This window comes from Cryptomeria japonica, chromosome 1 (assembly GCF_030272615.1).
Source record: "Cryptomeria japonica chromosome 1, Sugi_1.0, whole genome shotgun sequence".
NCBI classification, from domain to species: Eukaryota; Viridiplantae; Streptophyta; class Pinopsida; order Cupressales; family Cupressaceae; genus Cryptomeria; species Cryptomeria japonica.
In genome coordinates, this window is record NC_081405.1 from 192067206 (window position 1) to 192085806 (window position 18601).

Below are 18601 nucleotides of genomic sequence, written 5' to 3' on the forward strand. Positions count from 1 at the left end.
GACCATGGAGGTGAATTCACATCAAATGAATTTGAAAACTACTGTGAAAGGCATGAAATCAGAAGATAATTTTCAGATCTTAGGAAATCACAACAAAATGGTGTTGTGGAGAGGAAAAATAGAAAACTCAAAGAGATGGCAAGGACAATGTTGAATGAAGCCAATCTGCATGATGTTTATTAGAAAGAGACAGTTCACACTATTCCATATACACTAAACAGAGTGCACTTAAGAGTGAACAACAAAATGACACCTTATGAGTTATGGTATGATAGGAAACCCTTAGTTAAGTACTTCAAGGTGTTTGGCAACAAAGGCTTCATGAAAAGAGATGAAGATGGATTAGGAAGCTTTGGTTCAAGAAGTGATGAAGATATCTTCTTGGGATACTCAACTCGTAGCAAGGCCTATAAATGTTTCAACAATAGGCTAAAGAAAGTGATTGAGAGTGTACATGTAAGAGTGGATGAAGATCTACATAAAGGAAAATAGAGTATAATAAATCAGATTGAAGAGCCACATATTGAAGATGAAGAGAAATTTGAAAGAGAACAAGAAAAAGTACCCAACAAGACTCCAAATAGATATGTGCAAAAGAATCAGCCTGAAGAGAAGATCATAGGCAACAAACATGATGGTGCACAAACTAAAAGAAGACTTGCAAGAAATAATGAGCAAGTAAACTTCTTCCTTATGAATGAGATGGAACCTAGGACATATGTTGAGGCTAGCAAGAGTGAAAAATGGATAAAGGCAATGCAAGAAGAGTTTCGGCAGATAGAAAAGAGAAAAACATGGGAATTGGTCCCTATACCTACAGACAAAAATGTCATTGGGACAAAATGGGTCTACAGGAATAAGATGAATGAAGAAGGTAAGGTAGTAAGAAACAAAGGAAGACTAGTATGCAAAGGATATGCTCAAGTAGAGGGCATAGACTTTGAGGAGACATTTGCACCAGCTATAACACTTGAAGCAATCATAATGTTCTTGGCATTATCAACCTATAAAGGATATAAAGTATATCAAATAGATGTCAAATGTACATTCTTGAATGGAAATCTTGAAGAAGAGTTTTATATTGAGAAACCTGAAAGATTTCAGCTACATGAAGATGACAACTTTGTTTGCAAATTGAAAAAAGCCTTGTATGGTCTAAAGCAGGCACCTAGAGCATGGTATTATAGGTTGGATAAGTACCTCCATTAGCAAGGTTTCAGAAAGGGAAATGCTCACAATAATCTGTACACTAAGGTGGATGGATACCACATGATTATAGTTATGGTATATGTTGATGATATCATCTTTGGAGGCAACAAATATTTTCTATGCAAAGAGTTTGCTGACCAAATGTAGTTTCAGTTTGAGATGTCAATGCTTGGAGAGCTATCATATTTCCTTGGTTTGCAATTTTCTCAGTTAGATAAAGGAATATTTATATCACAAACCAAGTATGCAAAGGACATGTTAAAGAAGTTTCAAATGGAGGAAAGAAAACCAGTTAGTACTCCCATGGGGACAAGATGCAAATTAAGTAAGGATGATGAGTCACCTAATGTAGATCAGACCTTGTATAGATCCATGATTGATAGTCTATTATATCTTACAGCAACAAGGCCAAATATAGTCCAAGTCATATGCATGGTTGTAAGATTTCAAGCTACTCCAAAACAATCACATGTAAATGCAGTTAGAAGAATATTCAGATATCTACAAGGAACACTTAGTTATGGATTAAGGTATTCAAAGAAAGAAGACTTTATTTTACAAGCCTATACTGATGCTAATTGGGCGGGTTGCATAGATGACAAGAAGAGCACTAGTGGTGGAGATTTATTCTTTGGAGAGAGATTGATTTCACGGCACAGCAAGAAGCAAGATTATATTTCTTTATCTATGGATGAAGCAGAGTATACAGTTGTTGCTACATGTTGTTCATAGGTTTTGTGGATGAAATAGACCTTAAAGGACATTCAAGTATCATTTTTAGATCCTATAGCTATTATGTGTGATAACTCAAGTGTCATTAACATTTCCATTAACCCTTTCATGCACTCAAGGAAAAAACATATAGCAATTAAGTATCATTTCTTGAGGGAGAAGTTAGATGACAAGGAGGTAAAGGTTGAATATGTTGGCACAAGTGAGCAGGTTGCTAACATCTTCACAAAGCCTCTTCCAAATGACACATTTGAGTATCTAAGATACAAATTGGGTGTTGTTCCACCTTCCTTCAACACTTAAACGTATTGTTGAGGTTTGTGGTTCAGGGGGAGCATGTTGTTTTACTAATTTTTCTTCCTTGAACCTCATGTTTATCTTAGGGGGAGTTCTAAGATTTTTGTGAGCAGTATTAACAGTATTGTTTATATTGTAATAATGGTTCATCTAATGGACTTTATAAAAAATAAAAATTTCCAAGCATTGTCCAGGCTGAACATCTTAGGGGAAGAAAGAGAAAACATCATGTTTGCAGGTCGTGTGCAGGTCCCTTTGCTATTATTGTCAAAGGGGGAGAAATTTATATGTTTGTTTTGATATGAAAGGGGGAGAAAGAGTTGCCTATGTACGTTTCTACTATGTGTTTACATATATACCAAAGGGGGAGATTGTTGGCATTACTATCAATAATGTCAACAAGTGTTGCATAGTGGATGCCAAAGAGGTTGTAGATTGGAGAGTGCAGAGAAACAAGTGTTGCAGGTTGCAGATTGTTTCAATTCCTTATAGTCAACATAACACACAAGTTATACTACAACATTATCAGATCAAAATGACTATACCGATATTGGAGGTTCCTTTGTATTTTATAATATCGGGATAGCAATACTAATCAAGTGTTGTGCAAGTTATCATATCGGGATAGCAATACCGATCACAATGTAAGAGCCACTTATCGAGTTAGCTGACAAAGGTGACATAACAATTTTGTGTTATATTGATAGTGTTAACTACTCCAACAATCACCATGTCAGAATAGCTATGCTGACTAGGAGACCAAGAATATCTATTGGAGTATCTTTTGAAGGCGAAATGACACTTTCTTACTATGTCGTTAGTGTAAGTTATTCTGACAAAAGAGAGTTTAGAGAAGACCCATTGTTTAGATCATCAAAATAACATATGTCGATATGGAGAAGGTCCATTGGAGTTTGATTTTGGAATAGCTACATCGATGCATGTTCAGGCTAGGTCATCAAAATAGGTTTATTTTGATAGGATAGTGTCCAAATGCTGAGCCAAGAGTGTTGGATGTTCCAATGGAGGTTCTCATTGAAGTAACCTATGTCGATGTAGTTTTTCACCACAGAGTTTGAGTATCGGGATACCTATGTCGATAAAGGTGGGTTGACAGTATGATTATTGGAATGACTTATACTATTGATCTAACATGATTTTCTTATGCTCACCCCCTATGAATGATATCTCTGTAAGGTTCTAAATGATTTTTCACATTACTATCACTCCCCCTTTGACATCAATACCAGAAATCTGACAAAAATATCAAAGCAATGATATAAACCTCTGAAACTCAAAGCTGACTACTCCCCTTGAGTAGTAGCACCACTCATCAGTGCTGGAATGAATAATGTCTCTAGTAATGCATGTCAGGCTGATGAAAAAATTCATCAATCAAGTCTCTATCAGAGGGGAAGAAACCCCTAATCTGTCTCTCAAATACTCAAATGATTCCTTAGACAATGGTTTAGTGAATATGTTTGCAATTTTTTCTTTAGTGTTCACATAAACCAATTTGACTTCCTTTGCTTCTACCTTGTCCTTCAAAAAGTTATACTTTATTGAAATATGCTTAGACTTAGAGTGAAATACCAGATTCTGAGACATGCCAATAGCTACAGAGTTATCACAGTAGATAACTATTGGTTCACTATAATTTATCTTGATACCCTTCAACATTTTCTTCATCCACAAGGCTTGAGTGCAATTAGTTGTTGGTGCAACATACTTAGCTTCTGCAGTAGATAAAGAAATGCATGACTATTTTTTGTTGATCCATGAGACCAGTTTCTTTCCAAGAAAGAAATCTCCACCAGAAGTGTTCTTCCTATCATCAGTATCTCCTGCCCAATCAGAGTTAGTATATGCACATAAAGTGAAATCATCATTTTTAGAATACCATAAATTAAATTTTGTTGTTCCTTGCAAATACTATAATATCCTCTTTACTGCACATTCATTATTTTCCTTGTGATTACTTTGATATCTTGAAATAATACTGCATTCATAATATCAGGTCTAGTCTGAGTTAAATATAACATACCACCAATCATAAACTTATACCTTGTTGGATTTACTGGTGTAGAAGTATCCTTGATAGACAATTTCTCACTTGTAGCCATAGGAGTACTTACCGGTTTGGAATTATCCATACCAAACTTCTTCAACAATTGCCTCAGATACTTAGTTTGACAGATAAAGATGTGTTTGTCAGTTTTAGTAATCTGCAAACCTAAGAAAAATTTCATCTCACCAATCATGGGCATTTCAAATTCATTCTTCATGTTGTTAGCAAATTCCATGCACAATTTATCTTCTCCTCCAAAAATAATATCATCAACAAAAACTTCAATAATTAGAATATCATTATCAGTGATCTTATAATATAAATTGCTATCAGCACTGCCTTTAGTAAAACCAAGCTTCAAAAGATCTTTATCCAACCTTGCATACCAATCTCTAGGAGCCTGTTTCAATCCATATAAAGCTTTCTTCAATCTACAAATAATATCTTTATCATTTGTCAGTGAAAATCCATCAAGTTACTCAATGTAAACTTCTTTCTCAAGCTCACCATTCAAAAATGCACATTTAACATCCATTTCATAAACCTTGTAGTTCTTATAAGTTGCATAGGCAAGAAATAGTCTAACAACTTCAATTCTAGCTACAGGTGCAAATGTCTCACCATAATCAATTCCTTCCATTTGAGAATATCCTTTACAAACCAATCTAGCCTTGTTTCTTACAACTTGACCATCCTCATTTAGTTTATTCCTAAAAACCCATTTAGTTCCAATAACATTATTATTTTTAGGTTGAGGAACTAAAGACCAAGTTTCATTCTTCTCTATTTGATCTAATTCATCTTCCATAGCATTTAACCAATGTTTATCCTTACAAGATTCAATAACAGTTGCCGGTTCAACTTGAGAAATAAGACATACCTCTTCATTTTCTAGTTTTCCTCTTGTCATAACTCCCTTGTTTCTATCTCCAATAATTTTATCTTCAAAATGATTTAATCTTACATACCTTGGTGTCTTTTGAACTTCAGGTTCACTGCTCTGTTCGTCAGTCACAGTTGAATTTCTGATTGTGTTGGTGTGACTGTCTTATCTTCCTATACCGGTTGAAGCATTGCTGGTTTAGTTATGATCATTTCCACTTCTAGTTCCCTATCATATGATATAGAATGATTTATGTACTGTTCATCCACTTTCACATTAGCACTCTCCACAATTTTCTGCAATCTTTTGTTATAACATCTATATGCTTTTCTCTGAATTGAATAACCAAGAAATATCCCTTCATCACATCTAGGATCAAAATTTCCATTGAATCATCTCTTTTGATATAGCATTTACTTCCAAAAATTATAAAATATTTAACAGTAGGTGTATGTCCAAACTATAGTTCATAAGGGGTCTTACCAGTTTCACCTTTGATGTGAACTTTGTTGAATGTGTAGACTATCATACTCATTGCTTCTCTCTAGTAGATATGAGGCAATTTGGCTTCCTTCATCATAGATCTTGCTGCATCCAAAATAGCTATGTTCTTTCTTTCCACTACTCCATTTTGTTGAGGAGTCCTAGGTGCAGATAATTGTCTCCTGATTCCATTTGTCTCAAAATAACTGTTAAATTCATGAGAAGTGAACTCATTGCCATGATTTGATCTTAGACATTTGATTTTCAATCTAGTTTCAGTTTCAACCTTTGTTTTAAGGATCTTGAATTTCTCAAAAGCTTCAGACTTCTCCCTTAGAAAAGTCACCCACATCATTCTAGAATAGTCATCAATAATCAACATGAAATACCTATCACCTTGAAAGATTCTTGTCCTTGTTGGACCACATAATTTAGCATGAATTAAATCAAGTACATCATTAGATTTATCATGTATGTTCTTAAAAGAACTTCTTACTTGCTTACCCAATTGACATTCCCTACATCCCAAATTATGAGGCTTCATAATCTTAGGTATATCTCTAACTGCCTTAGTTGAACTCATATTAAAAATACAATCAAAATTAACATGACACAACCTCTTATGTCATAACCAACTCTCATCAATATGAGTAATCAAGCATGCCTTATTACTTGTGTTCAAGTGAAAGATATTACTTCCTGTTTGAATACCGGTTACAATCTCCAAACCAATTTTGTTTATGATTCATGATTTTCTTTAGGATTACTCTGAAATATTGAAACAATACATACTACATTCATAATATCATGTCATGTTTGTGTCAAATACAGTAAAAATCTATCATAGACTTGCACGTAGTCGAATTAACAGGTGTTGATTCATCCTTCAATGATAATTTATCAGTTGTGGTCATAGGTGTGCTTACCAGTTTAGATTTTTCCATGCCAAATTTCATTAGTAATTCCTTCAAGTACTTAGATTTATTTATGAATATACCTTTATCAGTCTGTGAAATCTGCAATCCTAAAAAAAAATTTATTTCTCCAGTCATAGACATTTCAAATTCTTCTTGCATCTTTATAGAAAAGTCTTTACACAATCCATCTTCTCCTCCAAAGATTATATCATTAAAAAAAACTTCAATAACCAAGATATCATCATTAGTTACTTTATAATATAGATTGTTGTATGCATTACCTTTAGTAAAACCAATCTTCAAAAGATATTTGTCCAATCTAGTATACCAAGCTCTAGGAGCTTGCTTTAGTCAATACAAATCTTTCCTTAACCTGCAAACCATATCTTTGTCATCTGTCAAAGAAAATCCATCAGGTTGCTCAATGTAAACTTCTTCTTCAAGATCACCATTAAGAAATGCACATTTAACATCCATTTGATATACTTTATAGTTCTTGTGTGTTGCAAAAGCTAAGAATAATCTGTCTGCCTCAATTCTACCTATCAGTGCAAAGGTTTCATTATAATCAGATCCTTCTTTTTGTGAATATCCCTTACACACTATTCTTGCTTTATTTATGATTACCTTACCATATTCATTAAGTTTATTTCTGAATACCCATTTAGTTCCAATTCCATTTTTGTCTTTAGGCTGGGGAACTAATGTCCATGTGTTATTCTTTTCAATTTGTTCCAATTCATCTTCCATAGTTTTAATCCAGTGTTTATCTTCACATGCCTCATTAATTGATGTTGGTTCAATTTGAGAAATAAGACATACCTCTTCATTTGCTAGTCTTCCTCTAGTCATAACTCCTTGATACTTGTTCCCAATTATCTGATTTTTAGAGTGGTTCAATCTTACATACCAAGGTGTTTTCACTTGTTGTTGTTCTTCAGTCACTATTGAATTCTCAGATGATGCCGGTGTGACTAGATCAACATTTTGTACTAGTGTGCTTATAGTAGGTTCATTTGTGGTTATCTGAACTATCAGTTCAGAGTCTATAGACCTTCTAAACTATTCATCAATCTTCACATTTCCACTCTCAATGATTTTCTGCAATCTCTTATTAAAACATCTATATGCCTTGCTCTTAGATGAATAACCAATAAATATTCCTTCATCACTTCTAGGATCAAATTGGCCAATATACTCATCTCTTCTAATATAACATTTACTTTCAAATATTCTAAAATATTTAAGAGTAGGAGTATTACCAAACCATAGTTCATGAGGGGTCTTACCGGTTTCACCTTTGATGTGAACTTTGTTGAATGTATAAACAGATGTATTCACTACTTCTCTCCAATACACATGAGGTAGGTTTTCTTCTCATATCATGCTTCTAGTTGCATCCAAAATAGTTATGTTCTTTCTTTCCACAACTCCATTTTGCTGGGGTGTCTGGGGTGCTCTTTTAATTCCATGCACTTCACATAATGTATTAAATTCCTTAGATGTGAATTCACCTCCTTGATCTAATCTCAAACATTTGATTTTCTTACCGGTTTCATTCTCTACCATCACCTTGAATAGTTTGAATTTTCCAAAAGCTTCTAATTTCTGCCGGAGAAAAGTAACCCAACACATTCTAGAATAGTCATCAATGATTAGCATAAAATATCTATCTCCTTGTAAACTTCTAGTTCTTGCCGGAAAACATAAATCAGTGTGAATTAAGTCAAGAACATTATTGGATTTCTCACTAATGTTGATTGAATCTTGCAGGATGTCGTGTGGCAGGCGGTTCTAGAATTCAAATTTCAACGGGAATTCTGGATCGGCATTGGGACAGCATGCGGCAAATGATTCAGAGATTCTTGCTGAAGGAGGAGGTTCAGATGGTAAGGACCCCGATGATCTGATGAAATTGGATGACCCAGGGGGAGGACCAACACCATGTGAAGAGCAGTTAGTAGTAGAGAGTGGGAAAAGGCATGTTCAAACTTCAAAAATAGAAGATGACAACTCGAAAGGAGCCCAAGGACAGCAAACGACTTGTGTTTCAAAGAACATGGTGGAAGGTAAAGATCATCCAGAAAAGGTTCTTTCATCAACGGACCCTAAAGGGGGACCCAATGGATAGGCACGTAAGTGGTCCTCGTTGTTTGGGGTTAAGCCTAAAGGTAAGTCCTCATCGCCTCCTGTTAAAAACTCCTTGAATGTGTCACAGGGCAAGTTTGCTATCAGTGTTCCTGACCAAATCATTGATCAAAACATCGCTAGAATGAAAAATACTTTGATTGGTTATTTCTTTGGATCTAGACCTAACATAGAAATAGTTCATGGATTTGTCAAAAGAAAGTGGAACCTGAAAGGTCAGGTTGATGTGGTAGCAATGAACAAAGGTTGTCTATCCTTCTCCTTTTCTTGTGATGAGGATAGAAGAAACATCCTATGTAGTGGGTCTTGGGCAATAGGAAAATACATCATGTACATCCAGAAGTGGTACCCTAATGTAGCGAAAGGAAAGAATTTTTTGGCCCATGTTCTAGTGTGGGTCAAGCTCCCTGGGCTCCCAATGGAATTCTGGGAGGAAGACATTTTTGCAGGAATTGCCAATACCTTTGGGGATCTTATCACTATTGATCAGATCATGACTTGTAGAAGAAGGTTGATCTATGCTAGGATCTGTGTTGGAGTTGGACCTGATACGAACATGCCAGAGGAAATAGAGATAGAATCAAAACTAGGGAAGTGAAACAATCCCCTTCGCCTATTTTCATTGTAAAAAAGTCAGACACTGGGCTAAAAAATTCCATCTATAGAGGATAAACCCCATATCCAAACTAAGGTTTGGAAAAAAGTGGACAAGCCACTAAAAGCTCGGGAATCCAATGATCCTAATCAGGAGAAGCAATCTTGGAGAGGACGGGTGGAGGAAGAAATCACCAGTGAAGTGGGTAATGAACTAAAGATTCAGATGTTGGAACAGGGTGTTAAGGAATTAGTACACAAAGAAAATGACAACACTCAGCAAGAGGATCAGAAAGAGGACAAGACAGAGGTAGAGAAAGCAGATAAACAACCCATAGATAATAAAGAGGAAGGAGATAACTTCAACCTTGTTTCACAATCTCAAGATCAAGATAAAGAAATAGACTGGTTCCAGGAGGCCCAACCTGATACCATTTTGGGCCAAGGGCTATTGGAAATCTCATTAACCACCCCAGCAAAGGGAAAGTTGGCCTACTCAGAGGAACAAGATCCAAAATGGGGAGATGAAGAGGACATAAAAAGGGCACTGGGGAAGAATGAAACAAAGCAGGAGGATGAAGAAGTAGCAGAGGATAAAAGAAGGAACAAGCACAAAAAAAATAATAACAATAACCCAGTAAATAGTACACTAACTAGAAACACCAGAAGCAGGCTTGGTGATGTAGGAGTGCAACACACTTCTCCAAGAAGACACTCAAATGCCAAAAAAAGATCATTGGAAACAAGCAGGAATTTAGCAGATGGTACCCAAAGAACCATCTTTGAGGCAGGTATTTCTTAAAATCCATGAAAATCATCTCCTAGAATATTAGGGGACTTAATAGTCCTCACAAACATAATTTAGTTAAACACATGATTAGAGACAAAAACCTTGACATTTTTTTGATTCACAAAACTAAGATGGTTAAAGATAAAGTTCAAAGTTTGAATATTTTCAAAAATGGAGGAGTCAGTGGAGGTAGTTCAGAAGGTGCTTCGGGAGGAATTGTTACATTCTAGAACAAAAATAATATAGAAGGAGAGGTGTTAATTTAGGACAACAATGTGGCCTGTATTAGATTTAAGCACATTAAGAATTGCACTAATTGGGTCCTAACTAATGTTTATGCTCCTAACACTAAGACTGGTCGAAGTGAGATGTGGAGATACCTTACTGGGCTAAGAAGAAGGTTTGTTGAGGATAGCTAGATAATTATGGGAGATTTCAACACTCCCTTGAAGGAAAATGAGAAAAAGGGAGGGAGTCATGCTAATCTGGATAGCAGATTGGACCTTATGGACTTTATAAACAATAATGTCATTCATGATCTGGAGTTGCAAGGAGTCAAATACACTTGGACTAATAGAAGAAGTGGTGAGAATTTGATTCAGGTTAGACTTGATAGAGATCTTCTTTCCTTAGATTGGTTTAATCTTCATGAATGTTCTTTATCTTCTCACATAAGGGCAGGATCAGATCATTACCCTATAACCTTCATAGTTGAAGTAAAGAATAGAAGGAGACATTTCCCTTATAGATTTGAAAAAATATGGACTAGAAACCTGGATCTGGAAAGTAAGATTAAGGACTAGTGGCAGGTCAGTATTGAAGGCAATGCCATGTATAAAGTGGTCAAAAAGTTGAAGAATGTTAAAGATAATGTCAAGAAGTGGAATAAGGATTTCTTTGGGAACATCTTTACCTCAAAAGAGACAACCCTCTCAGAACTCAAGGAAATCCATGATGAGATACAAAATAATGGTTACACCTATATGTCTAGAAACACTGAAGATGTTATTCTTATGAGATATCATGAAATAATAGCTAAAGAGGAAACATACTGGAAACAAAGATCGAGAAATGTCTGGTTAAAGGAGGGGGATAGGAACACTAAATACTTCCATATGTCCACCCTAAGACATAAGGCCATAAATAGAATTGTACAGATTAAAGTGAATGGCAGATGTGTTGAAGATGATGATTCCATGAGCAAGGCTGCTATGGATTTTTTCACTAATTTACTTGCTAAGGATCAGAATTTGAATATACAAGCCCAAAGGGAACTTCTCGACAATATACCTACCATTTTGGGAGATGATCAGAATGATAGTTTAACTTTCATTCGTTCCCATGATGAAATTTTGATAGCTGTTAATTCCTTTGAGGGCAACAAGGCCCCAGGTCCAGACGGCTTTCCCATGTTCTTCTTCCAAATGTACTGGCATATTATTGGAGATGATGTTACCAGAGATGTGAAAGATTTTTTTGGTGCTAGAAAATTTTTGAAAGAAGTTAATGGTACTTTTATAGCTCTTATACCCAAAAAGATGGGGGCGGATTCAATGGATCTTTTCAGACCTATATGCTTATGCAACTCTCTCTATAAGATTATCTCTAAGGTCCTTACCTCTAGAATTCTAAAATTGCTTCCTTCCAGTATTTTGCCTCAGCAAAGTGGTTTTGTCCCAGGAAGGCAAATTTTGGAATCTATCATCTCTGTTCATGAAAATATCCATTCTCTAGCCTTTTCTAAAAAAGAAGGTTTTTTTCTGAAGCTTGACCTCTCTAAAGCCTATGATAGAGTGGATTGGAATTTTATGATGGATGTTCTTTCTGCTTTTGGTTTTAATCCTAGGAGTGTTGGCCTTATCAGGCAACTTGTTTCTTTGGCTACTTTCTCTGTGTTAATGAATGGCTGCCCCTCTCCTTTCTTTAAATCTTCAAGAGGTCTCAGGCAGGGGGACCCTCTATCTCCAGTGATCTTTATCATCATGACAAAATGTTTGGGGAGATGTATTGGAAAGCTGGTTGAGAAAAGGGAGTTTTCTGGTTTGAATCCTTCTTTGGCAGATCAAATATGCTCTCATCAGCAGTTTGTTGATGATTCTATAATAATGGGAAAAGCCACTGTGAAGGATGCGAGAAGACTAAAAAAGGCTTTGGATAACTATGGAGAGGCTACTAGTTAGCTTATAAACTGATCCAAAAGATTTGTTTATTTTATCAATACCCCGGAGAGAAGGAGGATTAAAATTAGTAACATTCTGGGTGGCCAAATTGGTAGCTTGCCTACTTCCTATTTGGGGCTCCCCTTAGGTCAAGATCCTCTGGATACCTTTTGGGGAGCCTTGGTGGATAAATTTCATAAAAAGCTGTCTAGATGAAAGGGAGCTCTACTTAGTCAAGCAGGTAAGGTTCAATTGCTAAAAACCACTCTTCAAAGTATCCCTCTCTATGCCATCAGTCTGTTTAGGATTCCTACTAAGTATGTTGAGGCCATTGAAAAAATTCAGAGATCCTTTTTATGGATAGGGGTTGAGGAGAAGAAGAGAATGAACTTAATTGCTTGGGAGAAGGTCTGCAAGCCTAAGAATAAAGGTAGTCTGGGCCTTAGAAGAATAAGAGACATAAATGAATACCTTATGGCCAAGCAGATTTGGAGAGGATATAGAAATCAAGGAGAGTGGAAAAAAATATGGGACAACAAATATAAAAGCCAATGTCTGAATCTTCAAAGTTTCCTCAAAGTGGAGATTATCCCAATTGGATCCAATATTTGGAAAAATGTCTCTAGGACTAGAGACTTAATTATCAAAGGCACAAAATGGAAGTTGGGAAAAGGGAATCTTATTCAGTTTTGGGAGGACCCTTGGCTTTTGGAGCTCCCTTTAAATGAAAACCCTGAGTGGAACATATATTAGAACCAATGCAAGGAAAGATTTGGAACCAAGGTGGAGGATTATTGGAAAGATGGACAGTGGAAAGACTTATCTCAAGTGGATCAGTCTTTGGGTAGTTTGAACAAAGTCATGAACTCAATGGTGAGGATTGAAGAAGAAGACCAGTTAATTTGGAAACTCATAACTAGTGGTACATTTACTGTGGCATATCTTTATCATCAACAGTACAATAACATGGAAAGTCCTTGCTAGGCTAAAGCTTGGGTGAAAGGTCTTACCCCCAAGATCAACATTTTCTTTTGGATAGCCCTTCAAGACAAAATTCTTACTATAGAGAATATCAGAAAAAGAGGTATCAGCATGCCAATTTTATGTACTCTCTGTAAGCAGAATGAGGAGACAATATATCATATGCTCTTTCATTGCCCCTTCTCAGCTGATGTTTGGGGAAGTTGTCTGGATCAATTCAATATCAGTTGGAGCTTCCCCAACTCGATTCAAGAGATTTTCAAGTCATGGCATCATCCTTCAAAAAATAGAACCACTACCTTATTATGGAGAATTGTTTTACCTCACATATGTTGGGGTATATGGAAAGAGAGAAATGATAGAATTTTCAAAGAGAAGAATACTAAGGCTAACATTGTGTTTGAAAAAATAAGAAGAAGTATAGTGGAAAACATGAATATTATAGGTGGTATTGATAATCCTAACACTAAGGAGGATCAATTTGTCTATAAAAAATGGAGATTAAAATCTCAAGAGAGCACATCCAAAGTAATCCTAGAGAGGGAGTGATATGGATCAGTCTACCTAGGGGATGGATGAAAATCAATTTTGATGGGGCCTCTAAGGGAAACCCGGGGGTTGCAGGATGTGGAGTGGTCCTAAGGGATGAATGGGGAATATGTAAAATCATAAATTGTATTCCTATAGGAAATCAAACCAATCATGTTGCCAAAGCCATGGTGGCTTATCATGGGATTATCCTTGCCAAAGAAGCCAATTGCACTAAAGTTTGGTGTGAAGGAGACTCCTTAAACATTATCAATTGTTTAAATATGAAATTCCCGCCATCATGGTCGATTAGTAATGCTATTAAAGCTACTAGGAAAATCAGCGAAGAGTTTGAAATGTGTGTTTTTACACATGTTTACAGGGAGGCCAACTCTTGCACTGATTGGGCAGCCAACCTGGCTTGCCAATCGGGAGACATCATTACTAGTTATGGTGAAATGGAGATTGCAAGTGAAATGAAATCCTTGCTCAATCAGGACCGAAGCTATACAAGGCAACGTGGTACTTTTAATCATTATTTCTAATGACCTTTTTGCCTTTTTCGATGCAGGGCTTGCTTGAAGATAATGAGATATTAAATAAGTGTCATATCATTATTATTTGGCACAGATTATGGGCGCTCTTATAGAATAACCACAGAAACCAGAGGAAAAGTTATCAAAATGAGAGAAGGCATTGCAAGGAAGGTGTTGGAAAAATGGGAGGTAACAAGAAAAGATTTGAACCTGCGTCCTGCTCAGAATGGAGAAAGAATGAAGAAGTCTGGGGTATCCTTCAGCAGGGGGGTCTCAATGTTTTCATGGAATGACTAAATGGGAAGGACCCCACAATCACCAGCTATTTTATCAAGAACTGGAAAAATGGAAAAATTCTAATTGGATCACATATGATGAATGTAGATGAAGAGGTTATCGCTAAGGCCACGGGGATGACTACCGAGGCTATGAAATTTTATAGGGACAGAGGGATATCAGATAAAGCTACAGACAAGTTTCCTATTACAGATGGTGAGAGAAGAAAGATGATCAAAATTGACAACTCCTACCACTCCCTGAAGAGAATTTGCAAGCCATGGAGGTTTGCCTTATTTGCTTCTATTGAATATATTACCTTAGATGGTAGGTTTACCATGGCATATGGGCATCACTTCATCCTTCTCAACCATTTTTGTCATGGTGAAAGGGTTAGCCTTCCCTATTACCTTGCCTGTTCAATGGATCATACTATAAAAGAGATCCAGAAGGACCCTAAAGGTGATCATGCCCTCCACCAGGGGCTTATGGTCCTGGTTTATAAAATGCTAAAGGGGAAGTGCATTGAAAAGCCTATTAAAGGCAAAAATGCCAGAGATGAGACTACGAAAAGTAAGGATAGTGGTTTCAACTTTGATTCAGAGACTGAGGGAGAGTCAGAAGAAACTAGCAAAAAAAGGAGGATTAGGGCCAAGAAGAGGAGGATTTTTGTGGAATCTGAAATGTTGGATTTTGGAACTGAATCCCTTGAGGAAAAACCTGTTAAAAAGAGGAAAGGGAAAGCCTCTGGAAAGAAGGCTCAGAAAAAGAACACTAAAAAGGGTAGCAATTTTGATCTCAATTATGTTCTGGTTGAATCTAAGGAGGAGGATGAAGAAAATAAGAGGATTGATAGTCAGGACAAAGAAGAGGAGGGTAACCCGGTTAAGGATAATTTGGAGACCATGAACACCACTAGTCTGCATAATAAGGAAAAAGGGGGTCAAAGTGATAGTGGTGAAAAAGATACTATAAAGGCTTTCTGTGAGACCATTGCTACTATGGTGAAGGATATTAATAGTTTGAAAACTGATACATAGGTCATGGCAAGAATTACAGTTGGTGACAAGCCCTTGGCGGAGCATGTTAAAGAGTTAGTGGTCATTCTACATAATGCGGAAGCTATTGAATGTATGGTTGGTAAAATCTTAGCAAAAGAAAAAAAGGTCAATGAGATGGGAGATAGAAAGGAAATGGAAAACAAACTGAAAGATTTTGGCAGCAGAATTGATTGGTTGGAGCACAACGTCAAGCAGATTGTTGATCAAAATTTCCAAATCCTCAAATCTTCGGTGGACAACATGAACATCTTTATCAACAGGTTTGAGAATAATGCAGAGAAGGATGGTGATAAAGAGCAGGTGAACAAGAAGGGTCATGAAAGGAGGACCAGAACCAACACAAAGAATAAGGTTGACATCGATGGTCGTGAGGTGGAGGATATGAAGACCTCAGCGAACAACATGAAACAAATGGTTGTTCACACTGAGGAAATTCTGAATAGTATTTAGTTCCATTTGTTGTCCTCGGTTCTGTCTCTTTGTTGTCCTTGTGCTTTCCTTTTGTTGTTTGTTTCAAGTTTTTAATGTAATGATGTATTAAGCTGTTCACTTCCGGTGGGTTCATTTTTTCTTTTTGAAAGTGATCAGGCACTTTTTTATCACTTCTGTTTTCCTGGCTTGTAAAAGGTTCAGGTACCTTTCAAATACATGCTTTTACTTAATCAAAACATTATTGGATTTCTCTCATGTACTCTTAAAATAGTTCTAACTTTCTTTCCAATTTGACATTCCTTACATACCAGATTGTGAGGTTTAACAATCTTAGGTAAATCCCTTACGGCTTTAGTTGTACTGATCTTCACAATGCAATCAAAATTTACATGACAAAGTCTCTTATGCCATAACCAAATTTTATCAATATGTGAAATCAAGCATGTTTTCTCATAGTTATTCAAATGAAAGATATTACCTCTAGTCTGATTACTGGTTGTAATTTCCAAACCAGTTCTATTCATGATTTTTCATTTAACATTCTTGAATTGTAACTGAAAACCTTTTTCAACTAATTGACCAACACTCAAAAGATTATGCTTCAAACATTAAATATAGTAAACACTATCAGTATTGTGCTTACCATCAAAAGATATAGTCCCTTTTCCTTTGATCAAACATGCTTTGTCATCTCCAAATCTTACGAGACCTCCATTGTATTCCTGAAAGGTTAATAATTTACTCTTATCACTAGTCATATGATGTAAATATCCTGAATCAATGATCCATTCATCTTTATCTTCAATTTTAGCTATCAGGGCCTACTCTACCGATTTAACAGTAGGTATCAGTTGATCTTTTATTATAGCAACAAAAGCCCATCCATTGTCTGTCAATTCCTCATCAAAATCATCAGTAACTCCTTCATCAACATAGTAACATGATTTGTCTCTATTCTTCTTAAATCTGTATCTTTGATATTTAGGGTTAGGCTTATATGTTCTTTTAGCTTCTTCTTTCGATCTTGCATGTCTATTAGGACACCTAGAAGCCATATGACCAATCTTATTGCATTTAAAACATTTAAAGGGTGCTTTACCTTCATACTTACTTCCAATTGGACCTTTAAGCATTTTCCTTGCAAATAGTGCTTCAAGTTCTTCTAGTTCTTCATTCTCCTTTCTAATTTCTTCAAATTCTCTTGCATAAAAGGCTTTCCAATCAGATTTCTCAGGTGATGATGATGATGTTGCAAATGATGATGATGCTTTGAAAGCCAAATCTATCTTAATAGTAGCAACATGACCAAATTCCTCAAGGTCAAAGGCTGATAGTTTTCCAACCAAAGTGTCTCTAGATACTAATGCATTAGGCATTGTTCTCAATTCATTAATAGCAGTAACTTTCATTTTATATGTTGGTTGCAATGCTCTTAAAACTTTAGAAACAATTTCATCTTCACTTAAGGTTCCTCTACAACATTTTATACCCAAAACAATTTCACTTACTCTTTTCATAAAAGCATAAATTCTTTCATCTTCTTCCATTTTTCAGATTTTCATACCTGACCCGGAAGCATTCCATTTTTGTAATTTTGACTGTGGTATCACCTTCATTCAATGTTTCCAATTTATCCCAAATAGCTTTAGCAGTAGATCTGTCTGATAATCCCATGATTTGCTGATCAGACAATGCGCTCAAAAGTGCTTCTCTAGCTTTGCAATCATTTTCCTCATCTTTAGCCAAGGTTGATGGAATAAGTTGACCTTGAGTAGGAGAAACATAACCATTCTTTGTAACTAATGGTATTTGGTATGGTTTTGTCATTGATGTCAACACCTACTGAAAACTAGCACTTTGAGATCTAGCAACATTCACCGGCAAGCAAGTAACTATTGCACAGTTACTGATATATGGTTCACCGGCAGGATATAATGTTCACCGGTATCTGGAATGATATGGAACACACTTGGTAATGTTGAAGACATAGTGTGGACACTTTGTTTTGAAGAATTAATCATTGGTATATTCATATTTGCATATTTGCTTTTACCGGCAAATAGATCCAGGTTATCTAGGGTTACACCGACAGGTTTATCTTTTCCAGATCAGCATGGCACGCTATGGAGATTATTTATTATTGATGTAAATGCATTAAGCTGATATGTTTAATCGGTTATTGCATCGGATATTATATTGTTTGTAAAATGATTTTATTGTAATATCTTGTAGAGCCGACCTACTAAAATTGGTCTTAAGGTATGGTATAAATGTAAGATCTTATTTGTAAGATCAAGTGTGGAATGCGAAAAAGAATTGGGTGAAGGTATATGCAAGATCAAGTAGAGGTATACATGAAGACATCATTTCAAGGTGAAGCTAGGTTTTTCTAGAAGCATATTAGCATTACACTGGTACTGAATCCAGCATAAGAAGATGCTATTTTGTGCAGTACATTCTTATTGGATTTAACCATCCAATTGTAGTCAGTGTGACTCCCATTTTGT